The sequence below is a fragment of the Balaenoptera physalus genome (genome assembly GCF_965194825.1).
Source record: "Balaenoptera physalus genome assembly, chromosome: 12".
NCBI classification, from domain to species: Eukaryota; Metazoa; Chordata; class Mammalia; order Artiodactyla; family Balaenopteridae; genus Balaenoptera; species Balaenoptera physalus.
The window spans coordinates 3,855,395-3,881,578 of NC_138897.1; the positions used below are offsets into that span (position 1 = coordinate 3,855,395).

The 26,184-nt window shown below is 42.3% G+C and overlaps 1 long non-coding RNA gene across 1 annotated transcript; it reads right to left on the reverse strand.

Moving 5' to 3' along the window:
* Window positions 1–20,655: 20,655 nt before the first annotated feature.
* On the reverse strand, window positions 20,656–25,554 carry LOC309639641. The gene is made up of 2 exons (XR_014251780.1): window positions 25,414–25,554; window positions 20,656–25,115 (listed from the first exon to the last, which is right to left on the reverse strand). It is a non-coding gene; the product is annotated as an uncharacterized lncRNA (long non-coding RNA).
* Window positions 25,555–26,184: the final 630 nt, after the last annotated feature.

Genomic DNA, 26,184 nt, shown 5'->3' on the forward strand with positions numbered 1-26,184 from the left:
GGGCAAGCACTTCGCTTTCGATTCTCAGTATTTCCAAAATCTAGCCCACATCCTAGAACAGCGCCTGCCACGTGCATTGTTCCTGCAATTGGCTGACCGGTGTTGAGGAAGCTACATCTGGGGCGAGAAGTAGAAAATTCTGCATTACGAGATTATCAGTTTGGTTTTCATTAGCCTGTTACCTCTTGTGAGACCTTTTCTTTCATTAAAATTATAAACTTTTACTACTGATAACTTGACTATCATGCAGAATCTCTAGATCATTCCTCTGACTGTTCACACTCTCAATCCAAGTAAGCTATGTAAGTGGATGATCTAAATTCCGGAAGTAAACAAGGTTCCTAAGCTCCGTTACTAACAGTTCAGATACTCTATGCCAAGACAGAAACTTTCATTTTGCTTCTGCTTCTTTTGCACCCAAATTTTCACGTGAAATTGCTCAAGTCAGTTTGTGTGTGGTTCCCAGGGAGTATCATCTGAAGATGCTAATCCCAGTGGTCTGCAGTCCAAGTACAGGTCGATCCACATTACAACCAACTGGAGTGTCTGTGAGCAATGCTACTTTTATCATCTCATCCTCTTCCATTGTACTCCCATGTTTATTTCTCTTCTCCCTTCTTGCAAGACTTTATATCACCAGCGCACACACACAGTTTTATCATGTACTTTCCAAACCATTCATTACATCCCATACAATTACTAGGATTAGTATTAGGTTACTTTGGTAGCTAGTATGTCTCACTAAGACAGAAAAAAAGGAAAAATACCAAAATAGTGTATTTCTATTCCTTCAGACCCCGATTCTAGAGATAAGCAATCTGGCAATTTCCATTTTAACCTTTAATTACTTCATGTCCTTTGACCCTATATCCTCTTCAAGAAAGCTATCCTAACAACCTATAATCAGTACAAAAATTTCAAGGATGTTCATTGCCATGTATGAAATGTCAAAAGATGGGAAAATTATTAAGTAAATTATGGTAGAGCCATATAACGGAATATCAGCTGAACGTAACAAAATCATGTTTTCATTCTTTGATCCTAAAATTCTCCTTCTATGTATTATTTCAGAAATGAATTATTAGGGGGTCTCCATGAATATTTAGCCACAAGTTATGTTTGTACCTTCATTAAAAATCATAGAAGACTGATGACAATCTAACTGTCTGATAATAGATCATTTGTTAGGTTACTTAACTGTAGAGCACCATGCAGCTAATAAAAATGATCATATGGAATATTATTCACTATAGTTATATAATACTATTTATTGTAAAAGTAAATCATTATGTAAACTATGTATATAGTGTATATGTGTATATATTTATATGCATTATATATAATCACATAAACTTACATAAATATAAATTTATATATAATTATAATATATAAGCTAAATAATCTTGTATAAGATATATTATCATATATAATTTATATAAATATATAATGATATTTATATACATATACTTACACACATATCTAATACTATTTTTATTCAAAGTGTATAAAAATAGAAACAAAAAAACCAAATAGATAACAGTAGTCTTTTCTAAGTGAAGGAAGTTTTACTGATTTTTATTTCCTTATCTTTATTTTCTGTATTTTTGGTTTTCTTATAAAGAAAACCATAAGCTTGTGTAATAAAGACAAATAAAAGTAATAAAACCCCTATTTTGAAAACTATAATATTAAGAGACAAAATCAGAATACAACTTTCTGTTTAAAGTGCTGTCCAAATTTTGTTTTTAAGCATTTGGAGTATAATATGTATGCTTCAAAATAATATGGATATGTATACAATTGTTCCTAAGGTTTGGTATTTGGGGTGATTTTTATTGTACCCTTCACAACTCTGTATTTTCCAAATTTCCTCCTGAAAGCATATATTTTATAGTCAGAGAAAACAATAAATAACAATTATAGGAGATGGAGAGAATTTGAGGCCTTTTAAAAAATTTTAGTTAAAAGACTAAAAAAGAAAGTGAAATATTGAGTGAATTTGGGGAAATCTGAAGAAACTCGAACACCTCTCATTTCTTTTCTTTAAATTTGATTTTTCAGCTGCGTCTCTACTGCCATAATGTTTACCAAACTCAGTGCTCAGATTTTCATTGACAACCCTAGGCATTCTGAAGCTCGGTTCCTGTAGAACTGTCATAATAAAAAGACATTAACATTTTCGTATTTGGGCAAAATGTTTAACACTCAAACATTTGTATTTTTCCTTCAGTTTTCAAAACAGCTTTAAATCTCTCTTTTCAAAACAGTGTTAAATGATGTCACTCATTAGCTAGCAGGTGGCTGGGAGTCGAGAACTGTATTGAATTCTCCCATTTCCTGTGTAACTTGAAGCACAGACTAGGTGAAGGTGCCGAGCAGGAGCTCAGCCTGGGACCTCTCGAAGCCTGTCGCCGAGCACCTGGGGCGGCACGTGTGCATGTATCTCAGTGTCTAAGTCGGGACAGGGGTGTCATGGAGGAGATCCAAGCTTGTCTGGACAGGTCTGGACCTGGGACATGGGGCTGCCAGCAGTGACAGAATCGGTACTGCCCAGGGTGTACAAGCAGTGTGTCCCACAGCTGAAACAGTGTCAGATGTCCAGCTGTCGTATTTAGGATGGACCAAAAAAGAAGTTTAGAGTATCAGGGAAACAAGAGGGGGAAATCCTGACCTGCAGGGGAAAAGAATGTGGCGTGGATCACGCAGTTCTCCTCTTGTTGATGTTCAGCTCAAGTGACAGTTGAGGTGGCAACAATGACAAAGAGCAATCAAAGGGACATTCAGAGAAGGAAATCGCCTTGAGTCCTGTCTGCACGAGCCCAGCAAAGCTAACTCTACACAGAGACAAGGAGGCCCAGCCCCTGCGCTGGTGGAAAGTTCTGGACGTCTGCCTACGGCCTCGCCAAATCCAAGTGGCTGGTGTGGATTTGCCCCTTCTTGTAACATGTGCTCCATCTGCAGGAGGGAACCGTCTATCAGGATTTCGTTACGCCAGCGCACTTTTCTTTGGGTGGGGGGGAGGTCATGCCCGACCATCCCATCACCAGTTTTGCAGCCAGTGGGCACCCTTCAATCTCGGCAAAGGCGCATCGCCCCGAGTTGATCCCAGACACGACACATAGCAACCCAAGCTGTTGAGAGAGCCCAAGTCACAGGGTTAGCGTTCTTATGACCCAGTGTTTGGGGGCGTGGACAGCCAAACACAGGGGCATGGAATGCAACACGTGATGGGTAACATCATGACATTAAAAGTCACTGCAACATTGGGATAATAAGTGAACGCGTTGTACAAGATCGTGGTGAAGACCGAGGGAGGAGATGACACACCGTGGAGAGACAGTGACCGGCAGGTAGTAAACACTCAGCAAGTGGGAGTCGCTAAAGCCTTATTATTATTGGCTCCACACATTTGCTCAGCATCGAACAGATTTTAAACCATCTTTATGAGCAGCGCCATATGTGCTGCGCACCTTACTCCAGAGAGAGACGGAGAGAGAAGCGGCTGCAATTATGCCCAGTTGCAGGTGAGGTACTGTGATGTCACAGAAGCTGGGTGTTTCGTCCGAGGACAGTATCCAGTGGCAACCGGCCGGGACTCCAAGGCCCGGGAAGTCTATTGTCAGGGTTCTATCGATACCCCAGGCTACCCTTCCAGAATGGTCAGCACCCACTCTGCTTGTTTCTTGTCACTTTTTCCTTTTAAAATCTCGTGATTTATAAACTCACTAACTGAAGGCGCTGAGGACATTCCTATTAGGATTGCCTGATGCAGTGGTGACAGCCCAGGTAACGGCAGCAAGGAAACCCAAGGGGGTCTTGACCCTGCAGTGATCTCTCAACAATTCAAATCGTCCCTTTGCGAGCTCTTCTGTAAGCACTGATGTGCCCCTGAGATGCATCTTTCTTTCCTGGCTGGGACCCCTAACCCACCCCAGAACTCAGGAGTTTCTCTGGACGCAGGCACAACATCAATAACAGAAATGGTACTGGCTGCTGTCCATGGAATCCTTGCTGTTCCGGGGGGTGATGTGTGATCAGTCACCCTGTTCCCCAATTTAATCCTTACAGGGACCCTCTGCCAGCTAAGGGGGCAGAGCTTGGAGAGTCACTGAGCTGACAAAGGCAGGATGTGAATTGAGGTGGGTCTGATTTTAAACCGAAGCTCGTAGCCACGATGCTGGTCCGTCTCCCTGGGGCTGGGGGCGGGTGGGAACCAGGCCCTAGACAGCCCTCTGCCCCCTCCAGTCTTTTGCCCCCATAGACTCTGCAGAGAGACCGGCGGCCTTTCACCCGCCGGGTCTCGCCTGGCGCCCTGCTCTCTTCGGTGCTCACCACGACGGATTCCCCACCGGGACTCATCCTGTCTTCTTGTCAAGTTTAACTAGTTGAATAGAAACAGATGCGGGAGGTTTGGTTAGTTGAACAGTGACTACACTTTATAGCCACAGAGAAACCTCTGCAGTGGTCTCCAGGGAGAGTCTGCCCCTCTCTGCCCCTCTTCACCCCTCCCTGCGAGCCTGGCCCCTCACCTCCCCATCCTACAATTTCCATAATTGTCCTTCACACAGCCAACACCTGCTGGTGAGTAGGTGCCAACCATCTGCTGGGCCACAGGGAGAGAGAGAGAACCCTAGCAGTGGCTACCGTCTGATGGGAGGTGTAAACCTTTGTGTTGAAGAGCCCTGGGTACCAGCAAGCCACTAGGGCATCAGAAGCCACCCCAAAACTCGGAGGCTTCATGTTTAAATTCTAACCTATCATTTGTCACAAGTTTATGACTCAGCCGTGCCATTTTGTTGACCCTGGCTGGACTCACTCACCTGCCACCAGTGGATGGGTCGCTGGGGACTGGCCGGTGGGCGTGGCCTTGGCTGGGGCAGCTTAGACCCTTTGTACGTCCCACACCCTCCAACAAGCCGGTGTCCTCGTGAGACGAGCAAGTGTCCAAGAAAGAAAGCGGAAACACACAAAAAAAGCACGTTTCTCAGCTCAGCTTGTGTGGACTCTGTCCCATCGGCCAGGACGAGTTCCATGGCCACGGCCAGCGTTGGTGTGGAAGGGCGCTGGCAACAGCGTGGACACAGAGAGACAGAGAAATGGGGGCCGTGTGACCCCACTACTGGGGTGGCGTCCTCTTCCAGCCAACTCAAATCCTGGTGGCTGCCATTTTAGCCAGTTTCATTCTGAAATAAATCCGTTTTTCTCTCGGAGCCAACACATCAGTTCTGCTCATGTAGAGGCTCCACGGGCAAGCTGGAACATTCTAAGTGGCCAGGGAGACACAAGATGGGTCTCAGGAAAAGCGTGTCCCACGGGGGAATTGGCGAGAGGGTCGAAAAACGCGAAACACACATCCCACTTGGAGCTGCGTCTTCTCCAAAGAATGTCACATTTTGAGTGGAAAGGGGAAGAAGAGGGGGAGCCCCAAACCTAACACTCTGAAGTCAGTCATTTTTCTCTCTTGACTAATTAAGCTTAACCAGAATGGTGGACCTGTCAAACTCGGGGAACCTTTTCTGAGAGAAGAAAGGAACCTGCTCTCCAGGTGGGTTTCCCAGCGCTGGCTGGTTCCCACCGCTGTATACACCTGGCATCCATGACAGCACCGTCAAAAATAATAGCTAAAAAACTCACTGTCTGTCACGATGAAATAATTATGTATGGGGCTTTTCTTACACTCGAGAAGGATTATATATTTCATTGAGGAAAATATATGTGGCTTTTAAAGAATGTAATGCATTGAGGGCACCGCTGAGATTAATAGCGAAATAAAGAATTTTTCAAAAAGTTCTCTGTGAGTGTGTGTGTCTGTGCGCGCGAGAGCGCTTGTGAGCGTGTCAGTCATGGAGGGTTGGAGAATGTCATTCCTAAGCTGGTTAATTGCAAAATGCTTTAGTGTCTTATTACACCCTTATCAGTAATTAATCACCACTTTGATGTAAAGTTCAGCCTCAGAAAAGTATCATGAAATTGTCCTTCGTGTTTGAATGAGGTTTTTTAGGGGTGAATAGAGACTCTGACCGAGATAGGAGTTTACTCCCCTTGGAAACAGGAAACAGGAAAGGGATCAGTCTTGAATGATCATCTTCCGCTGGGTCTGTTCCCTTGGGGTGTGGATGGGGCTCAAACAAAAGGAGGCAGGAGATAGAGAGAGAGGAGCAGAGAGAGAAGAGGGAGAGAGAGAGAGACAGAGAGACAGAGAGACAGACAGACAGACAGAGACAGAGGGAGACAGAGCTGCAAGCCTCCACGGCAACAGGGGTGCCGGGACCTTCCTGGGTGGCATTCTTCAGGTGCAGAGTTTGAATAAAAAAGCAAAACAGGATGCTCCATTCAGTAAATATTATCATTTTTATTCACTCATTAATTAAGTTGCTTAATTGCTGCTGTCAAAAGACTCTTGAGTTTGTGACTGGGGCTGCGGTTTTGATCTGAGCTGTTTTGATCCGAGCTGGGGAGAGAGTGGCATCGCGGGCTCGGATTCCTGGGAAGGAGGCTGGGAGGGAGATGCGGAAGACGCAGGACGGATGTGGCAGGGAAGGCGCTTCTGGGGCCGCAGTCCGTGGTGTGAAGGCTGTAGGAGGATGTTTCCTTTCCACGATTGGTGCCCATCACTGACATGTGATCACGTCAGTCATTTCTCTGTGCCGATCATTCTTATGCAGAATATTTCCCTCTTTCAACTTCCCAAGAGGGGCAGACAGGAAGAGACCCCGGCCTTGGTGGGCCACACACGTGCGTGTCCTCTGTGTCTGTTTCAGAGTATCCCGTCCCTGCGCCACATCCGGGGGCCCCGCGTGCTCGGGCCATGGGCTCAGGGCTCTGCCTGTGTCCTCCCTCGGGGACACATGCGTCCTGCAGAGCCCCAGGCAGGCCCACTCTGCAAACACTCCAGAAATAGCCCACAAAGTGTCTTGGTGCTGACATTTGATTAACGCTCCCTGGCCTTTCCACGCTCAAATATGCTTTATTTGAAATGTTTGAATAACCTTTGAGCACACCCCTCCTAATTTGTCACCCTGCAGACCCCAAAATCATTGGCTAATCCAGCAGCCACGGCGCCTCCTGCCCGGGGAGAGAGGGTCCCCTGCCCTCAGACACCAGGCTTCCCCGAGGGATGTCTCCCCACGTCTACCGCGGGCGTGGGGAAGCCAGGACCAAGGTCACAGATAAGGCTGCTAAGTAAACATGTCTTATACACCTGACCTGCCTGATTCCCCTGGGGAGAGAGCTGCAGTCACTCTACAGCGACCCCCTTATCCACGGAGGAACATTCCAAGACCCCCGATGGATGCCTGAAACACGGGGGGTACCAAACCCTATAGATACTCTGTTTTATCCTATACACGCAGACCTACGACAAAGTTTAATTTATACATTAGGCGCAGTAAGAGATGAACACCAATAACTAATAATAAAACAGTGATAACAATATTCTGTAATAAAAGTTACGTGAATGTGGTCTCTCTCTTTTTCTCTGTCAAAATACCTGATTGTGCTGCACTCACCTTCCGAGTGATGGCGTGAAATGACACAGTGCTTCTGTGATGAGATGTAGTGGATGACGTAGACATAGTGATCTAGCGTTAAGCTGCCGTTGACCTTCTGATGGAACTTTAGCGGGAGGATCTACTTTGGGTGACCCTGGATCGTTGAGCCATGACGATGCTGATGGTTGAAGGTCAGGAGCAGACCAGGGCAGTGCTTGGGGATCCTGGGCGGGACAAAGAGAGGCTTCATCGCACTCCTCAGAATGGCCTGCAATTTTAAACTGATGAATTGCTTATTTCTGCAATTTAAAACGGATAATTATTTATTTCCATTTAATATTTTCAGACCAAGGTTAACCTCGGGTACCTGAAACTGCAGCAAGCAAACCCGCAGGTAAGGGGGGAACCCCTGTACTTCTCATCTGTGGAATAAGTGTTGTGCTTCAGCTTTTCAGTTATTCAGTGTAGCTACCCCTCCATCCAGTGGAGCCAAGTGTGTGTGTGTTGTGCGTGTGCGTGCATGTATGCATCGTGTGTGTTGTGTATGTGCATACGTGTGCAAGCAGTTATACAAGCATGCATGTGTGTTGTGTGTCTGTGTGTATCGGGCATGCGTGTGTTGTATGTTGTGTGTGCACGTGCGTGCATGTGTCTATTTCCCCAATCTTTTCTCAATGCCCTCGACCGCATGCCTGTCAGGTCCCTTGCTGACAGTCTATCTGGAAACACGCTGACCTGTGGGGAGTTTCACACCAGGCAGGAAAGCCAAGACCAAGAGCAGCATGACAATGGGCCAGAGGACAAGCAACTTCGCTGATGAGTTTCTTGAATCTTTACTTTCCTGTTAAAATACACTGGACCTCTGATGCCAAAGCCTCGTGAATTTTGTGAGAACAGAAATCCTCATTTTCATGAGCTGGGCTGCCATGGACTTGGCCTGCAGACCCCAGGAAGTGACTCCTCTCTGTTGCCATGAGGAGTGTCTCAGTGCATAAAAATGAAAGAGAGAGAGGAAGGAAGGAAGGAAAGAAGGAAGGAAGGAGGGAGGGAGAGAGGGAGGGAGGGAGGAGGGAGGGAGGGAGGGAAGGAGGGAAAGGAGGGAAGGAGGGAAGGAGGGAAGGAAGGAAGGAAGGAGGGAAGGAGGGAGGGAGGGAGGGAGGGAAGGAGGGAAAGGAGGGAAGGAGGCAGGGAGGGCGGGAGAGAAAAAGATTAAGAAGTATCTCAATTCACAGCATCTTTCTCACTCCCTTCACTTTTCTGAGAAATTCTTTTTGCATTTAGGGCAAGGGGACCTGCTTCTGGTCTTCACTGTCTCCATGCAGGAAGATGAGAGATAGTTGTTACAGCTTTCCAACACTTACCTGAAAAACCTAACATTTTTATTTGGCCTGTCAAACTCAGCTCTGTGAGATACATTTCAATGACTTGAGGATGCATCCGGGCCTACTGATAAGGTGGGATCCTGACCGTGTATCAAATCCACACACGGTGACTGTTGAAAAGAAGCACATGGGTCCTATCATTGGTAGAGAGAAACGCTGAAGTTCACAGACACCTGGAAACCCAGAAGCTCAAATAACAGAACTGGGAGCAGAGACAAGGGAGCTGGGAAACGGGGCAGAAACAGAGCTGATGTTCTAACCTGATAATGCAGCAAATTTATGACAAATTAGAAGGAGCCTACACCAGGTTTTCATCATTACACTTCCAATCACATTAAATGATTTAAATGATCTCAAGCTCCTGAAAACAGCAACATGAACATGAAAGTTGATCTGAAACAGAACCACAATGGCACTTTGCTAGTCTATAAAATCTTTTCCAGGAAAAGGGCAAAACCACCAGGGGAAAAATGGTTTTACACCATATTGTGCTTGTCTTGTTACAAACACTCACGTAGATAGTCTTTTCTTGAGTCTAAGATGAGACAAATTCAGGCAGATATAAAGAATATTCTGGAACAAGATTCTAAAAAATCTTAAATTTAACTTTCCAGATCGAAAGACACATTTTCTAAAGAACAAGAACTCTTTGACTAGCAGCTTGTATTCGTCTTCTATTGCTGATATGACAAATTGCCACAAACTCAGTGGTTCAAAGCAGCACAAATATATCCTCTTACTGTACTACACATCAGAAGCACAACATGAACCTACCTCACTGGGCCAAGATCAAGGTGTCAATAGGGCAGCATTCCTTTCCGGGGGCTCTTGGGAACGATCCATTTCCTTGCCTTTTCAAACTTCTAGATGGTACCCACGTTCCTTGGCTTGTGGCCCCTTCCTTCATCCTCAAAGCCAGCATCGTGAGCTGAGCCCGTCCCCTGCTGCCATCTTTCTGTCTCTCTCTGAGTCTTTCTCTCACTTTTAAGAACCCTCATGACTACCCTAGGCCCATCTGGACAATCTCCCTATTTTAAAGTCAGCAGATCAGCAGCCTTAGTTCCACCTGCCACCTTAAGTGCCCTTTGCTACATAACTTACATAGTCACAGGTTCCAGGATTAAGCGTGGACATCCTTGGGGGGCCGTTACCCTGGGTACCACACTGCTTTTAAGGGATGCAGGAATCAAACGAAGAAGAAAGGCCATCCCAGCAGGCAGGGATGGCCACACTGGGCTGGCCAAGTGCTCTCAAGATACACCATCGAAGACAAAGGCGCTCTCTGATCAGATAAGTCTGGGAAAAGTGAGGTAATCCTATCCCTTTCTTAGAGGTTTGTATGGTTGCCTGTGGCTTCTGTCACAAAGTGCCACAAACCGGGTAGCTTAAAGCAAGAGGAATTTTTTTTCTCTCACAGCTCTGGAGGCCAGAAGGCTGAAATCAAGCTGTCAGCAGGGCCGTGCTCTCTCTGAAAGCTATGGGGGGATTCTTCTAGCCTCTTCTAGCATCTGCTGTTTGTCCTGCAATCTTTGGCTTGTAGCTGCATCACTCCCATCTCCGCCTCCACCATCACGTGGGCTTCCTCTTCCTGTGTCTCTCTCGGTATCTCTCTCCTCTTCTTATGAGGACACCAGTCAGATTGCATTAGGGCCACCCTCCTCCAGTACAGCCTCATCTTAACTAGCAACACCTACAATAACCCGTTTCCTAAGACGGTCACATTCACAGGTGCCAGAGATTGGGATTTCGGCACATCTTTTCTAGGGGGACAGAATTCAACCCCAAACAAATGACTATTTTGAAAACAACACTATTCTAATTAATGAAGTTTATAATTGTTTGAACTTGTGTGTAACACATGAATCTAGAAATATGAAACCGTATCTTATATCTACATCAAAATCATCTATTTTAAGTCCTGAGATAGAGTCCAACGATACCACGACTTTTATCCATTCTCAGGACAAATTGTGTCCCCCGTATACCCAATATAACAGAGCAAACAAGTATAAGGTGACAGGAAATATGATCGTAACTTGAGACCTTCAGAGGATGGAAATATACTCATATGTATGAAGTGAGTAAATTGAGAAACGGCTCTAGAATCCAGAATCCAGGCACTGCTGGATACCTGTCAGAGATCAATATGTATCAATACACATATGACAATACACAATGCTCAACAAGTAGCTTCAAAGTGATGGTTTTATTTGTATTCAAAATTGTCATTTCCTAGAAGCCATAAGGAATTGGACACAGAGTTCTCCTGCGGGCCCTGTGCTTCCGGGGCTGAGGCCTCGCAGGCTGGGCCCTGGGGCTCTCAGGACAGTTCCTCCACCCACAGAATTGCTGCAGGTGTAGCCCCGGCCTGGCCTCCACACCCATGACCCCTCTCCCACCTCCACCTGGAGGCTCTCAGGAGACAGGGCCCGACCAGCCCCACCAGCCGCCGAGGCCTTGACCCCAGCCTCCCGGGTTCACTGGAGCTGCGGCCTCTCCCCTCTCTTGCCCTCCCCTCTGGCAGGGCTTGAAGCCCGAAAGAACTCTCCTTTGTTCTCTTTACCGCTGAAGGAAAGCATTTCTTAGTGCGAGCTCTAACTGCCTACCTTTAGTGTTTCCGACTCTGGGAGGCCATGCAAAACCAGGCTTTGCAGCAGGTCTTTAGTGACTGGAGGTTAGGGGCCCCCAACGCCCACTAAAGACACCCCTGGCCACTCCTGCACCTGAGTCCAGGATTGAGGCAGAGATATCACGGGAATGACTGGCTTTCTGGAGAGCGAGGGAGGAGAGCCAGGAGGCAGAGCAGAGCCGGCCTCCCAGCTGGAGGGGAAGCCACGGCCTCCGCGTGGAGGGGACGCCGAGGCCGTCTCGGAAGAACTGTTCCGTTTTAACACCTGCCTTTTCGAAGAGAGGGAAAAGTCATCTAATTTCTCAGCACACTGACATTCAGACCTCTCAAGCCGGGCAGCTCCAAAGGCCAGGTCACCACCCGCTGGGGCAGCGTTGGATCTCTCCTCCAAAGGGGCCTCCGGCCTCTCCCCCCGTCCCACCAAGGCCTGGCGGGGAGCTACCCATGGGCTTCCTCCCCAGAAACTCTGGCCGCTCTGGGCCCGTTTTCTTTACCGAAAACTCTGCGAGACTTGGCAGGTGGCAAGCGTGTTCTGCTCTGTTTTGTGTTCTGGTTTGATGTGTTCTGGGCCGCTTCATCCTGCCAGCTGCCCAGCGTCCGACTGGCCGCCCTGCATCCCACTGGCCGCCCTGCATCCCTCCGGCCGCCCTGCATCCCTCTGCCCGCCCAGGGCCCGTTTATTCAGGTGGGCAGCTGCCTGGTAGCCTTATGCACACGCGTCGAGACACATGGCAGCGGGAGGGGTGAGGCTGGGCGTTTGATGTGGGGCTGGGAGGAGCCGGGCGGGTCAAGAGGCCTCTTCGCCCCTCAGAGGCCCGGTTCACACTTTCATGTTTGTCCGGGGTGAATGGGAGGTCAGGAGGTGAAACGGAGTTCACCCAGAAGTTGACTGATAGCGTTGGGTGTGCGGGAGGGGTTGTCTAGAACCAGGCCCTGGGCTGGGAGGTTGTCCTGCCTGCCAGGAAGCTCCTGGCCGAGGGGCCCCAGTGATGGATGGGCTGGGCCTGCACTCGGGGCCTCACAGCTGTGGGCGGCCAGGCCCCATGGCGGAAGCCACCACCCAGCCAGCCAGCACCCCCTGGGGGCCTGGGAACCCAGCAGGCCCAGCGCCCGCCGGGTAGCAGCACTCTGGGTGCCATTCCTTATTTCTGTATTGGCCGAGGTGGGAGGAAAAATGATCCAGTGATGGCATCCCCGCCTAGGAGAAGATTGCTTGCTTTTGTGGGAGCGAAAGGCACCTTTCTGCCTGCACCACCGACTGTTGCTAAGGGCAGGGCGATGACTAAGCTAGAAATGTCACAGGGAGAGGCCAAGGCAGGCGGACTTAAAAAGTCCTTTTATGTCCAACTTCTGTCTAATCCCTGGAGGAAAACAAAACACAACAAAACAAAACCGTGACTCAGAAAGTTCCAGTTGCACAGAGCCTGGGTTCTTAGAGCCAGGGTCGCTTCTGCGTGTGTGTGACCTTGAAAAGAAGGACTTGAAAATTGCTCCAGGGGACCCTCACACGTGTTTTAAAGAGAACTCCCTGCCCTGGAGACGAGAGGGTGTCTGAAGGGTCTACTCAGCCCCACCTCTGCCCCTCCCCATCCTCACCTCCGTGATCACAGCAAAGAATTCAGGATAACGCAGTCCCGAAATTCCCCTAATTGTGGCTACTTCAAGTGATGGGTCCAGGGTGTCTTTTTTTTTTTTTTTTTTTTTTCCCAAGCAAAGAATGTGGCTGGAACGTGAGCACAGAGGTGGGTTTGGTTGATGGGCGGCTCTGAGCCCTGCTAATTTCCGGGCAAGCCTTCCTGGTTTCCAGTCTGCAGCAGCAGCTTCAGACTTCAGCTCACAACGCCATCCTTTGCAGATACACCTTCTCTTCTCTCGGAAATGCAGACAAAGCAAAAGGAATACTGCTTAATATCTCCAAAAGCGGGGGGAACGATTCGCTGGCAGACATTTTGCCGAAACGTATTCGAGGCGAGACCTGACCTTAGTCCTAAGGGCACAGGACGTGGCGATGTCCCTAGTCCCCGGGCAGGGGGGCTGTGAGGTCCCCCTCGCCCCTCCCCCCAGCCAGGCGACAGCTGCAAAGGCCATTCTTCCAGGAAAAGCCAAGAGCAGCCAAGGGAGTGTTCTAAGAGTGTATGAAGAGGGGATGAGACTATGAAATAATAAACAATTAAGTTTTCACTTGGCAAAGAAATAAGCGAGGCGCTTCTTCTACGCGGCTCCAACCATTAGCACGCTTGACTCCATTTCAAATGGGCCTTCAAGAGGGCAGCACACTTAGTGTACTTTTAAATTCTGAAGTCCTCAGGAGTTTCTCCGGAAGTCTGAACGCTTTTCAAGTAACTCTACTTGTAAACGATGACCTGACACTGGATTTTTCAGAACAAAGGCAATTTGAGCATCTAGATGGATGCAACATTTTTTTTTATTGTAAAAATACACTCTACTCAGTAAAAGGAAAAAATTGACTGTTTATTAAAAGATCAGACATGAAAGTAACTTAGGGATTAATGTCTGAGAAATATAGAGTCTCTTTTTCTGCTTTTCTGATTCTACTATTTTCTGCATTTTGAAAACATGCTTTTCAACGAACTTTTTTGGAGCAAGTACTATGCGTTAGACAGTGGAGATAGTTAGTACCAGAAATTAGTGGAAAGCAGAACAGAAGTTTTCTGAAAGGACTAATAAAATAGACAATAAAATAGAGAATATAAAAATACATTACCAACAACAGAAATGGAAAAAGAGGAAAGTTAACAAATAAAGATAATTTTTTAAATCATAACAAAATAAAGTATGCACAGCACCATGCCAATCATTTGAGCATACAGAACAAACAAAATAGATTACTTTTAAGGAAACATGTTACCAAAATTATCCACCAAGGGAAGAGATGGTAAAAAAACAAAACAAAAAAAACAAAACAAACAAATAAAACTATTATACTAACAATTTTTAAAGGAATTTAAAAGCTTCTCATTTCTACCATAAAAAGTTTTCAGGCACAGAATTATTTATCGGCTTTCAAGAGACACATAATTCTTTCCATCAGTTAAACTATCTTATACCATAGAAAACTATGGAGAACTTCCCAGACAAATTTGTGAAGCTAAATCTAAAAACAAAACCAGATAAACATAGGAAAAACTGAAAAATATAGTTTTCCCTCACTTATTGATGTAGGTTAAAGAAATTCTAAGTATAGTGAATCCAACAAAATGAAAGAGGATAACACACTATGAAGACGTGGGTTTATGCCACACTACAATTCAAATCTAAGAAGTCTGTTAACATGATTTAGTGCATTAATTATTAAAAAAAGGAATTTCACATAATCATTTCATCAGACACAAAAAAAAATAAGAGAGACAGAGAGAGACTGAATAGAATTTAACAGCTGTTCCTGTTTTTTAATAATGTATCATAAATTAAGACAGAAAGTTTTCAAACAGGCTGGGGAATATATCTTCCAAAACTCACAGCAAACATTTTATACCAAATGATGAAACACTTGAAGTATTCCAGTGAAGGTAAGAATATGATAAGAATAACTAAATTCATTTTTTAATATCACTTTGGAATTCCAAATCAATGCAATAAAAACATATTGAGAAGAAATCATTGGGAAGGAATACATGAAATTATCATTTGTTGCAGATGATTTTTACTATATGTTAAAAAAAGGAATCAAATTAAATGGCTCAGCAAAGTGACTGAATACAAGTTAAAATAAAAATCAGTAGATGTCCTTTTTATGCAAGGGACATCAAATTAGAAAATAAAATGAAAGTGAAAATCCAACTTGAAAAGTCAATGGAGGCAATCCAATGGAGGAAATGATGGACCTTTCAATAAATGGTACTGGGACTATTGGATATCTACCTGGGGAAAAAAACTGATTTAGCTATACCCTTCCCTCACACCATACACAAAAATTAATTCAAAATGGATGAAGACCTAAATGTAAGACCTAAGGATATAAATTTTTTTTGAAAAATATAAGTAAATCTTTGTGACATTGGGTTAGGCTAAGAATTCTTAGATAAAACACCAAAAGCATAAATGATAAAAGAGAAAGCTGATAAATTGAACTTAATCAAAATTAAAACCTTTTCATTTCAAAATATACCATTAATAATGTAAAAAGGCAACACACAGGTTGGGAGAAAATATTTACAAATTATACATCCTAAAAAAGATTTGTATCCCAAGTATATAAAGAACTCTTACAACTCAATACTGTGAAGATAAATAGCCCAGTTGAAAATAGGCAAAATATTCAAATAAAATTTTTCCCAAAGAAGATATACAAAATGGTCAATAAGTACTGATGAAAAGATGTTTAATACTATTAGTCATTAGGTAAATACAAATTCTAACTACAATAAGATACCACTTCACACTCACTAGGATTGCTATAATCAAAATGTCAGACAACACTAAATTTTGGTGAGAATATGGAGAAATCAGTACATTTATGCATTGCTGGTATAAATGTAAAATGGTACAGCCACTTTGGAAGACAGTTCAGCAGTCTCCAAAAAAGTTTGACGTCAATTTATCGTATGACACGGTAATCCCATTCTCAGGTATCTACTTAAGGAAAATGAAAACATATGTTCACACAAAGACTTGTACACAAGTGTTCATAACAGCATTATTATTCATAACCAAACAGTGGAAGCAATCCAAACATCCACCAACTGATGAATGGATAAACAGAATGTCATATATCTATACAACAAACACTGTTTGGAAATAAAAAGAAACAGCATACTGTTCCACGCGGCAACATGGGTGAACCTCAAAAACATGCTAAGTGAAAGAACCCAGTCACAAAAGACCACTTATCGTGTGATTGCATTTATGTGAAAAGTCTAGAAAAGGCAAATCTATAGAGACTGAAAGTAAATTAATGGTGTTCTGGGGCTGAAGGAGAAATGGAGTGTAACTGTAAAAGGGCATGAAAAAATTTACTAGGGTGAAGAAATATTTTAAAGCTGGATCATGGCGATAGTTTCATAATTAGGTAAATATACAAAAGTTGTTGATTTGTATACTTAAAAAAGTGAATTTTATGGTGCATAAGTTATACCTCAAAAAAGCTGTTAAATAAGATGGCGGTGGGAGGTCTACTTCAGCTGTGATTGAGTAGCTTGTGGAAGACCAATGATCCCACTGGGAACAAATAGGAAATCTGGATTAATTTTTTTTTTAATGCTTATAGGACTTACCAAGGCTACTAGGACTTGAGGGACCAAGACCCTGGGGAGGAGATATTCTCAGTGAAAGAAGTGAAAGCTGCATATACCAATTATTGGTGTCAAGCAGGGGGCTGAGAATCCAAGCAGAAGCTGCAGCTAAAATTCAGAGAATCCAGCAGAAAACTCACAGTCTTACTGCGTCATCTCACAATGCTGGAGAGAGAATAATTGGACCCTGGTACTTCCAAGGAAGATTCAGAGTAAAATGCCCAACATCTGGAGGATTTCCCCTCAAGGCATTTACTAAATTCTGTTTTTTTTTAAACATTAACTTTTAATTTTTAAATAATTTAGACTCACAGAAAAGTTGAAAAAATAGTGTGGAGGGTTCCCATATACCCTGACCCCAGCCTCTGCAGCAGCTTCCATGGCCTCTACCCACTAGATGCCAGTCGTGAGAATTAAAATGTCCACAGACATGGCTAATTGTCCCCTGGGGGAAAGATCGTCCTTGGTTGAAAAGGACTGCTCCAACATCAGCAACTTATTTAAGCATTATGCTGTTGTCAAAACCAGGAAACTAACAGTGGTGTAGACCTATTAACTAAAATACGTATCTTATACAGATTTCCCCCGAAGTCCATTTTCTGTTCCAGATTCCAGTCCAGGAATCCACATTGTGTTTATTTGCTGTTTCTCCCTAAACAACTTCCCTTGGTGATGCTTCCCTAGACTTTCTTTGTCTTTCATGCCATTGATTCATTTGATGAGACCTGGTCAGTTCATTTGTAGAATGTCTCTTGATTTCATTTGTCTGGTGTTTGCTTATGATTAGAGTGAGGTTAAGATTTGGGGCAAGAATACTGCAGAAGTGATGTAGTGTCCTTCTCAGTGCATCTTTTCAGGGGGAATATCATGCCAGAATCTCTTATTACCTGGGGTGTTAACCTTTATCATTGTATAAGGTGCTGTCTACCATATTTCTCCACTGTAAAATGACAATTTCTCCTTTGTAGTTGGTCAGTACCTTGGGAAGAGCCTTGGAGTATCTGCAAATATTCTGTTTTTTTTTACTACTGTTGCCCACTGAGTTCAGTGTCTATCAGTGAGTCCTCCCCACATTAATTAACACCATGGGGTTCGCCTATCGGTGATTTTGTATTTTCCTCGTTTCTTCTACATTTATTAATTTGAATTATTCTGTAGGGAAGATTTGTCACTTCTCTCCCATTTATTCATTTTTATATCAGCATAGACTAATCAATATTTATTTTATTCTATGGGTTATAATCTAATACATCATTTTTTATTTTGTTGCTCAAATTATTCTAGCTTTAGCCATTGGGAGTTTTTTCATGTTAGTTCCTGTGCCCTACTGGCATGTTGCCACCATTTTTCAAGATCTTTATTATTTTCCAGATCCACAAGATGTCCCAGGCTCATGTGGCATTTTCCCTGCCCCACCTCTGGATTCCACCACTTTTCCAAGCCGTGGCACATTTTATTGCAAACGGTATTTAGAAAACAATATCTGGGCTTTGTAAGTTCATTGCTGTGAGCTGTAATTTCTCCTGAGCCTTCTCAGCAGACACAGCTAGGAAATATATGTGTATGTACTAACACACATATACATATATGTACACATCTATATTTGTTTCTATATCTATCTAGCTATATATATATATTTTTTATAGTTAAACATCTATTATCTTTTTTCACATCTTTAGTGGGGTATAATTGCTTTACAATGTCGTGTCGGTTTCTGCTGTACAACAAAGTGAATCAGCTATATGTATACGTATATCCCCATATCCCCTCCCTCTTGAGCCTCCCTCCCACCGTCCCTATCCCACCCCTTTAGGTTGTCACAAAGCATCGAGTTGATCTCTCTGTTATCTAGCTGTATATATTTTAAACCACAAGTTCATACCTCGAATTCCAAATCAAAAACCAGACATTTCATTTTTGTCTTCCTATTTCCTTATTTGTAACTTTTTCTCTCACTTCTCTCTCTCTTTCTTTCTGTAGATGATGTAAGCTGAATGATGAAAACCTCGTTCTCATCACCTGCAATATATATACTTATTTGCTCAAACCTAGGATGCACAGAGTAGTTACAGAGTTTCTAACTAATACCCCTGGGAGAAGCAAATTTACTAACTGGGGTGTTTTTGTGAAGTTCTTCTTATCTTTAGCCCAACATTATAAAGTCAAAATATTATATTGCCAAGTTATTTACATTAGTTCTTTTCTTCTCCATCCCATTCACTGTGGTTTACTTTTTCATTTATAATCCATTGGGTTCATAAGTTACTGTTTGTATCCCATTTGGGGTTTCTCCTTTATCCTGGTTAATAATGTGTATTTGTTTATTTATTTATTTATTGGGGGGAGGTGGTATGTGAAACATTACTATGACTCTAAGAGTCAGAGCTATGCAAAAAAGTATACTCAGAGAAGAATCACTTCCTCTTCAGCCCCATTCATTTGCTGAATTCTTAGCCTTCACAAGGCAAAGAGCTAAGACGCTAAGCAGAAAGCTGCTTAACACCAAATGGGAATTTTAAGCAGTTTCAAGATTCTGAAAAGATAGCTATTCAGAACCTGCCAGAGAGGAAGAGTCCTACTAAAAATCCCAACCTTTCCACCGAAACCCCTAACTGTATTAGAATAACCTTCCCTGACTTTCTACCCAAAGGAGGATCCTGTGAACTCTCTCCAAAGGAAGATGATTTTATTCAGTCTCAACAATTTTTATACACAATGTCTAACATTCAATCAAAATTTAGTAGATATATGTAGAAATAGACACTAATAATAGAGCTATGGTAAGAACCTCTAATAACAGAGCTATGTTAAGAACTTTTTAAATGTCTTGTTAATGTCCTCAATAAAAGCAGATTTACTGTTAAGTTAATGACACTTAAATTCTGGGCCCCTCACTTGCATGGACCTCTTCTAAAATTCTCGGAGGAGCCCAAGACCTGGGTTCATAGGATCATATTTGTAAAATGTGCAACAACCAAAAAAAAAGTGTATGTACTACCAATTAAGACTGTTTTCTCTTTCCATTCCTACTTTCTCTCTGACACATCTTCATATCAGATGTCAGGCTTATCAGGTGATGGAGTAGCCACAGGCATTTTGGAGATTTGCACAAAGGGAATTTGAATTGAGGATATGTTTATTTGGGGATTAGTGGGATATGTTTATGTAGCTCACAGTCACTTCTGAGAATAGTTAAGTTATTGTGAACTGTCCCACTGTCGAGAGGGCTTCTAGAAATACTCTTACTTCTGGTTGCTAATACAGGTCCAGCAAATGGTATTTGGATAGGACAGCAAGGTGCATTTACCATGAAGTTAATAAAACTTAATCTTTGAGTTCTGCATTTGCATAGGCCCTTTCTCAGGCCCTGTACCTAATTTTGTATTCATAATTATATATTCTTAAAAATGGAACTCAAAGCTATATAGTCTTCAAGCCCTGCGAAATGAGGATCCACGTCCAACAGTGGAAAAGAAACAAAGTTTTAACTTTGCGAAGCCAGAAGCTGATCAACAAAAAAGTCTTCCAAATCCTCCAGCTCATATATAGCAGAAACTTGATAGAGGTTTCCCAAATTTGATACCAAATCTAGTAATTTGTATTAAAATATCAATAACAAGTTGTGAACCTGGAAGAAATTTCTCTAAACTATCAATAACAACAAATTTTAAACCATCACATAGAGGAAAGACGTATCTTTCTATTCTTTTCATAGAAAACGGTATCACAAATTTATTGTCAGTGAAGAGACTATCAAAGTTAAGTAGGTAAAAAAGTAGGAAAAAAGAATTAGGCAGCTGATTAGTAAAATACGATGTAATTTTAGTGCATATTTTGGATTCTGTGTTATTTGCAAGCTTTTATAAATCTGTAAATTTTTTAAATTGTTTCATCAAAAAGCCTATCCTTTTTTTTTTTTTGGCTGTGTTGGGTCTTCGTTGCTGCGCACGGGCTTTCTCTAGTTTCAGCGAGCAGCGAGGGTTACTCTTCGTTGCGTTGCGGTGCGTGGGCTTCTCATTGCGGTGGCTTCTCTTGTTGTGGAGCACAGGCTCTAGGCGCACGGGCTTCAGCAGTTGTGGCGTGCGGGCTCATTAGTTGTGGTGCATGGGCTTAGTTGCTCCGAGGCATGTGGGATCTTCCCAGACCAGAGATCGAACCCGTGTGCCCTGCATTGGCAGGCAGATTCTCAACCACTGCGCCACCAGGGAAGTCCCTATATCTGTAAATTTTTGTGATTTCTAATCCTAAATAAAGATTGACTTTGGTGCCTAATTAAGCTTTCATAATTTTAAAAGTGTTCTTTTTCTTAAAGTTGGCTTTAAAATTGTTAGTAAATTGAAATATGAAGTTGAAGAATTTTAAATGTCTTTACACACATTTTCAAAACAGTATTTTCTTAAAGAGACATTTTAAAATAGGGTCCTAAAGTTTGTAGTTCTCTTATGAACAATCTTACTGTTTTTTCTGCTTTATTCAGCTCTTGGAATGACGGATTAGGAAAAGCTAGAAGAAAGTTTTACAGTGTAGGTGTAATTTCTTTGTAAACCATAAGGCACCATATGACTTGAAGATATTACTATACTATGAAGTGCTTTTTTAATAAAATATTTTTATACACATAATGCATAGACATGATTACACTACCAAATAGTTCAAAAGTGTATAAAGTACTGATCTGTGGATTTTATCTGGTTCCCCCTGTAATGAAAGATGAGGAAATGGATGTGTTTACCTACTATCCAACTCTCCTCTACCCCTCCACATCCAGTTTTGGGAGGGGTTTTCCCAGACTGACTTTTCTAGATAAAGGAAACATTCCAAGCCTTTTATAACTGGGGAGTTGTTTTGTTTTTGTTTTTTTTTTCTTTTTTACTCTCATGCTTAATCACTGCTTTTACTGGAATTTTAGGTTCAAATTTTCTTTCCTCAGAATTTTGAAGGTATTGTCCTTGCCAGTTAGTATACAGTCAAGCTAATAAGGTAATTGGATGTCAATTTGATTTTTTTCAAGAAACTTGTTCCAATTCATTTTTTTTCATCTTTATCATCGGAGCCTTTATTAAAGTAAAACAACTTGAACAAATGGTTAGCCTTAATAACTGAGTAGCATAAAATATAAAAGCTCTGGTAAATTGTTCTTTCCTGATCTAGTTAACAAACAAACAAAAAAAAACTTTGCATATTTATTCATGAGAAGACATGCTCAAATATTTTTTGATTGTCTATTTCTGTTGAAGTCCAGTTGAAGTCCTCTTATCAGAGACACTGACAAGGCAAATCATTAAAAGTATCATGTAACTTAAATTTCTTTATTTTAACCAAACCTTATAAGCCTACACTCACCAATGAGGCCAAGACCCTTTTTGAGGTTAGATTCATCAACAGTTTTTGTTTGTTTGTTTTGCATGGACCACACCCCAGTTCATCTTTATGTTTTCTTCTATACATTACTTTCAAGTGGAAAGAGAATGAGAAAATTTCTGGAGCAATTTAAGTGCAGAATCTTGTACTTTAAAGATTTTTTTTTCCAAAAATGAGTAGCTTTCCTGTCCATACTTCAGTTATCAGCAATTTCTTCTCAATTTTATTGAGTCTTTTTTAAAAATTCAACTTATTTTTCATAGAAACAGTAACTTTCATTCACAAGATATTTTATTAAGTAATCTACTTATAATAATAAGGAAAAATGGTATAAACTGGTTTAAATACATGTGACAATTCATAACCTCTTCTCCACAAACTTTAACAATCCAGCAATGGATGTGGGAAAGAAAACTTTTTTTTAATGTTTCAGAATCACTTCTCAGTCTTTGTATAGCATAGCGAGATATTCAAATTTTTAAGTGCACCAGTTCACAAATAGTTAACAGTGGATTGATTTTATACTGCTCTCACTTATAGCCAACCGGATATGATACTCGTAATGAAAATATCGAACTCTGTGTAATGTATCAGTAATTAACCTGCTAGTGTTCAGTTTTTGAACACTGCCAGTAAATACGTATAATATCAATTTGTAATCAGTGTTTACAAATTCAAGCTTTCTGAAGGTTTTAAATATGGTGATAGGAATGTTAAAGACACAGTTTTATCTCATCAAATAGATCTTTAGTATCTATTCTGTACATATTCTATTTTGGCCATTCATGATTGATTTTTCATAAGAAAAACCTATTAGGGACTCCCCACAATGCAATCCTTGTATTTCATATCAGCTGAACATGTTCATTCATTTATTTTATAACTTCATTAATTTGTTGACTCATAACCCACACACGTACCATGTACCTTCTATGTCTGTAGCGCTGTTCTTAGGTTATTATAAATTAATTCAAACATCATACAGCTTCTCCTGTCTTTCTCTTTGTCCTTATCTCTGTCCTCATGGACCTCAGTGTCTTCTTATTGGAAGAAAACTGATTTGAAAAAGGCACTGGGGTTACCTTGTAATCATGTAGAAAGAGGTTCCTGCTGGTTGCCTCTTAAAGAGGAAAGTCCAGGGTGGTACAGGGAAAAACTAGACAGCTCTGAGGAGAAGAGGGATCTGATCTGGGGAGATCTGAGCTCAGAACATTCCAGACAAAGAGACAGGAAGTGCAAATCTTGAGCTATTTTAAGAAAATGAAATTTTCATCAAGAAAGAAAATTCATAGATATTTCTAGAAACTTGTCCCTTTTCCCACCTCATCTTTTTTTATAATGACATTTGGGAAGATTTGTTGTTTTTCATAATATATGGTTTAGGTTTGAAATATTTTTCTTTAATTTCCATATTCCAAAAATTCACAGTACTATTTATGTGGTCATATCACTATGAATACGACTTCATGTCACATAAATAGTCATGTAACTTTTTATGTTGTCTCCTGCTTATGTAGGGGAGTTTTCAGAAACCCTATATTATGGTCTTGTTTTAGGCCCTGCTCCCTTTCTGGGGCTGGTACCGTAATATATGGATTAAAGCCTGCTACTTTGAGGCTTTTGTCAGCCTGAAACCTCACCTTCCAGCGTGCGTCAAACCACGGTACACAGTAAATCAACACATGTGTCTGCACAGCTATATATTCTTTCTGTGGCTTTAAATATTTTTATAATCACGGGTGTGCTATAGGACTCAGGGGACCCTTTAAAGCCAGCATTTGAAACAGCTGAATGGAGATTCAGAAAACTCATGTGCTATGCAGCTAAATTGTAGAAAAACTTCTGTGAACCTTTGATGTGTGTAGGGGTTTGATTTTCCTGGGAACTGTATTTAATTCTACAATTATCAATTTCTATGGTAAGAACTAATCCTGTGTTCACCAGATTATAGGATATAAGAGGTAGGATGACCTTCTTTCTCCTCATACCTTTGAAATAGGAAGTAGATACACAATTTACATGAGACCACAAAGCAGCCCCCGGCCTCAAAGAGTTAGACAATATCACACTTCAGTTCGCTGCCTTGATTCTTATGGAAGGGATGAACCCCTTCGATTATTATTGTTATTAATGTCTAGTTAAAGCAAATTAACTTGGGGAAAGTATGGACTAACTGGTCATAGACACCATAGGTTCAGTGCTAGTCTCTGGGTGGCCCGGGGCAGATTCAAGCCCGGCACTGGAAAGTGTGGTAGAACCATCGCTGGAGGGAACTGGTGGAAAAATCTTGATGGCTGATATTTCTACATTTACATGTAAGATTTTTAGTAAGTCATTTGTTATTGGACAATCTTAAGCCAGGACTCCTGAGACATTTTATTTATTTTTTTAACCATTATGGATATGAGTTACATGTCATTTACGTATAATAATAATCACAATAACAATAGTTGCTAAAATCATTGAGCACGATTGCAAGCATTTTATATGTGTTAACTCATTCAATATTTAAAAGGCACAAGGTCACGATAAGAAATATATTTCCAGGTCTTGAGTGCTAGAATAATTTGATTTTTTAATATAAGGTGTTTTTTTTAATTGTAAAAGGACTCTGTATTCTTTAAGGAAAGTTTGGAAAAAGCAGAAAAGAAGAAAAGAAAACGATCATCCACATTTCTACCACGCAAAAAGCTCACGATAGAACTTTTTTTTTCTTTTTTGGTAATTCATTCCAATTTTGGGTAGGCCAATGTGGATATACTTGTTTGTTTGCACAGTTAGAAGTTGGCGATCATCTCTGACAAAGGAGACATTTTAAGGCACATCTTCAGAGACCCCTCCTCACCGCCCTCCTCCCCTCCATTTCTGGTCCTGCTCTGGAGACTCAGCTGGACTCCCCAAGCAGTTCCACGTAATCGAAGAACATGCACTTTTGTGTTATTTCATACTCCGGGGAAGTGGGTCGTTACAATGACGTAGTTTTTCCCTTTGGCAAATCACTCTGTTGGAGAGCATAAAATAATCAGTGAGGAGCAAAGTTGCATACAGCAACTCTAACTGCACTGATATTTGAATTCAGGATGTACACCAGGAGACCTTAACGATTTGGGAAGCTTGTGCTACGTGGCTTTCCCGGAAGATCATTTTTCCTATCTGGGGGGTATGACATCATTTACTCCTGACAAGTTCCCTCCTGGATTTGTTCTGGATGGTGGTTTCGTAGGGTGAGTCCTGTCTATGCAGGGGCCACCATGTCAGTGGAAGAGCTGGTTACCAAATCACAAAAGCAGATAACTCACCGCAAGAAAGCCTGGAGACGCTCCATATAACTGTGGTTTTATAAACACCATCCTTAATTCTGGACGCCTCCGCCACTGATCAGAACCTTTCAACAACGTGCACGTCAGCTCCAAGGCTCCTGGTTTCCAGAAGGCTGTTTCCGAAGGTCCATGTGAGGTCGTGAGTGGTGTAACCTGCCCCCAAGCAGCTTTTCCAGATGTGCTGTGCCGGGCGCAGTCTTGGGAGGCTGTGATGAGGAACGCACGCCCTGCCAGTGCTCTGTGGACGGGAGGAAACATTCTTTCCTTTTCATCTCCATCGGTGCAGCCAGAAGAGTGTCCCTCCTCTCCTAGCCTTTTTATACTTAGCCCCGGAAGCCAGACGCAGGCATGATTTTAACCAGCTCACCTATCACAACGGAGTTTCCGTGGCTGCTGAGTTGGACAATCAGCTGCAGCGAGCCTGTCCACCTCCTTCCCAAACCCACGCTCACCTGCGAAGGCCTCTGGGGATCCAGAGAAAAGACCTGCCCGGCTGGGTGTTTCCTAGCTTTGTGTGTGTACGTTTTTTCATTGTTTTGTTTTCTATCAGTGATTAAAATTACAAAAGGGGAGACTTGGGGCAGGAGGGGGGATAAATTAAGAGTTTGGGATTAACATATACAAAGTACTATATATAAAATAGATAATCCACAAGGACCTACTGTATAGCACAGGGAGCTCTACTCAATATTCTGTAATAACCTATATGGGAAAACAATCTGAAGAAGAATAGGTGTATGTATATGTATA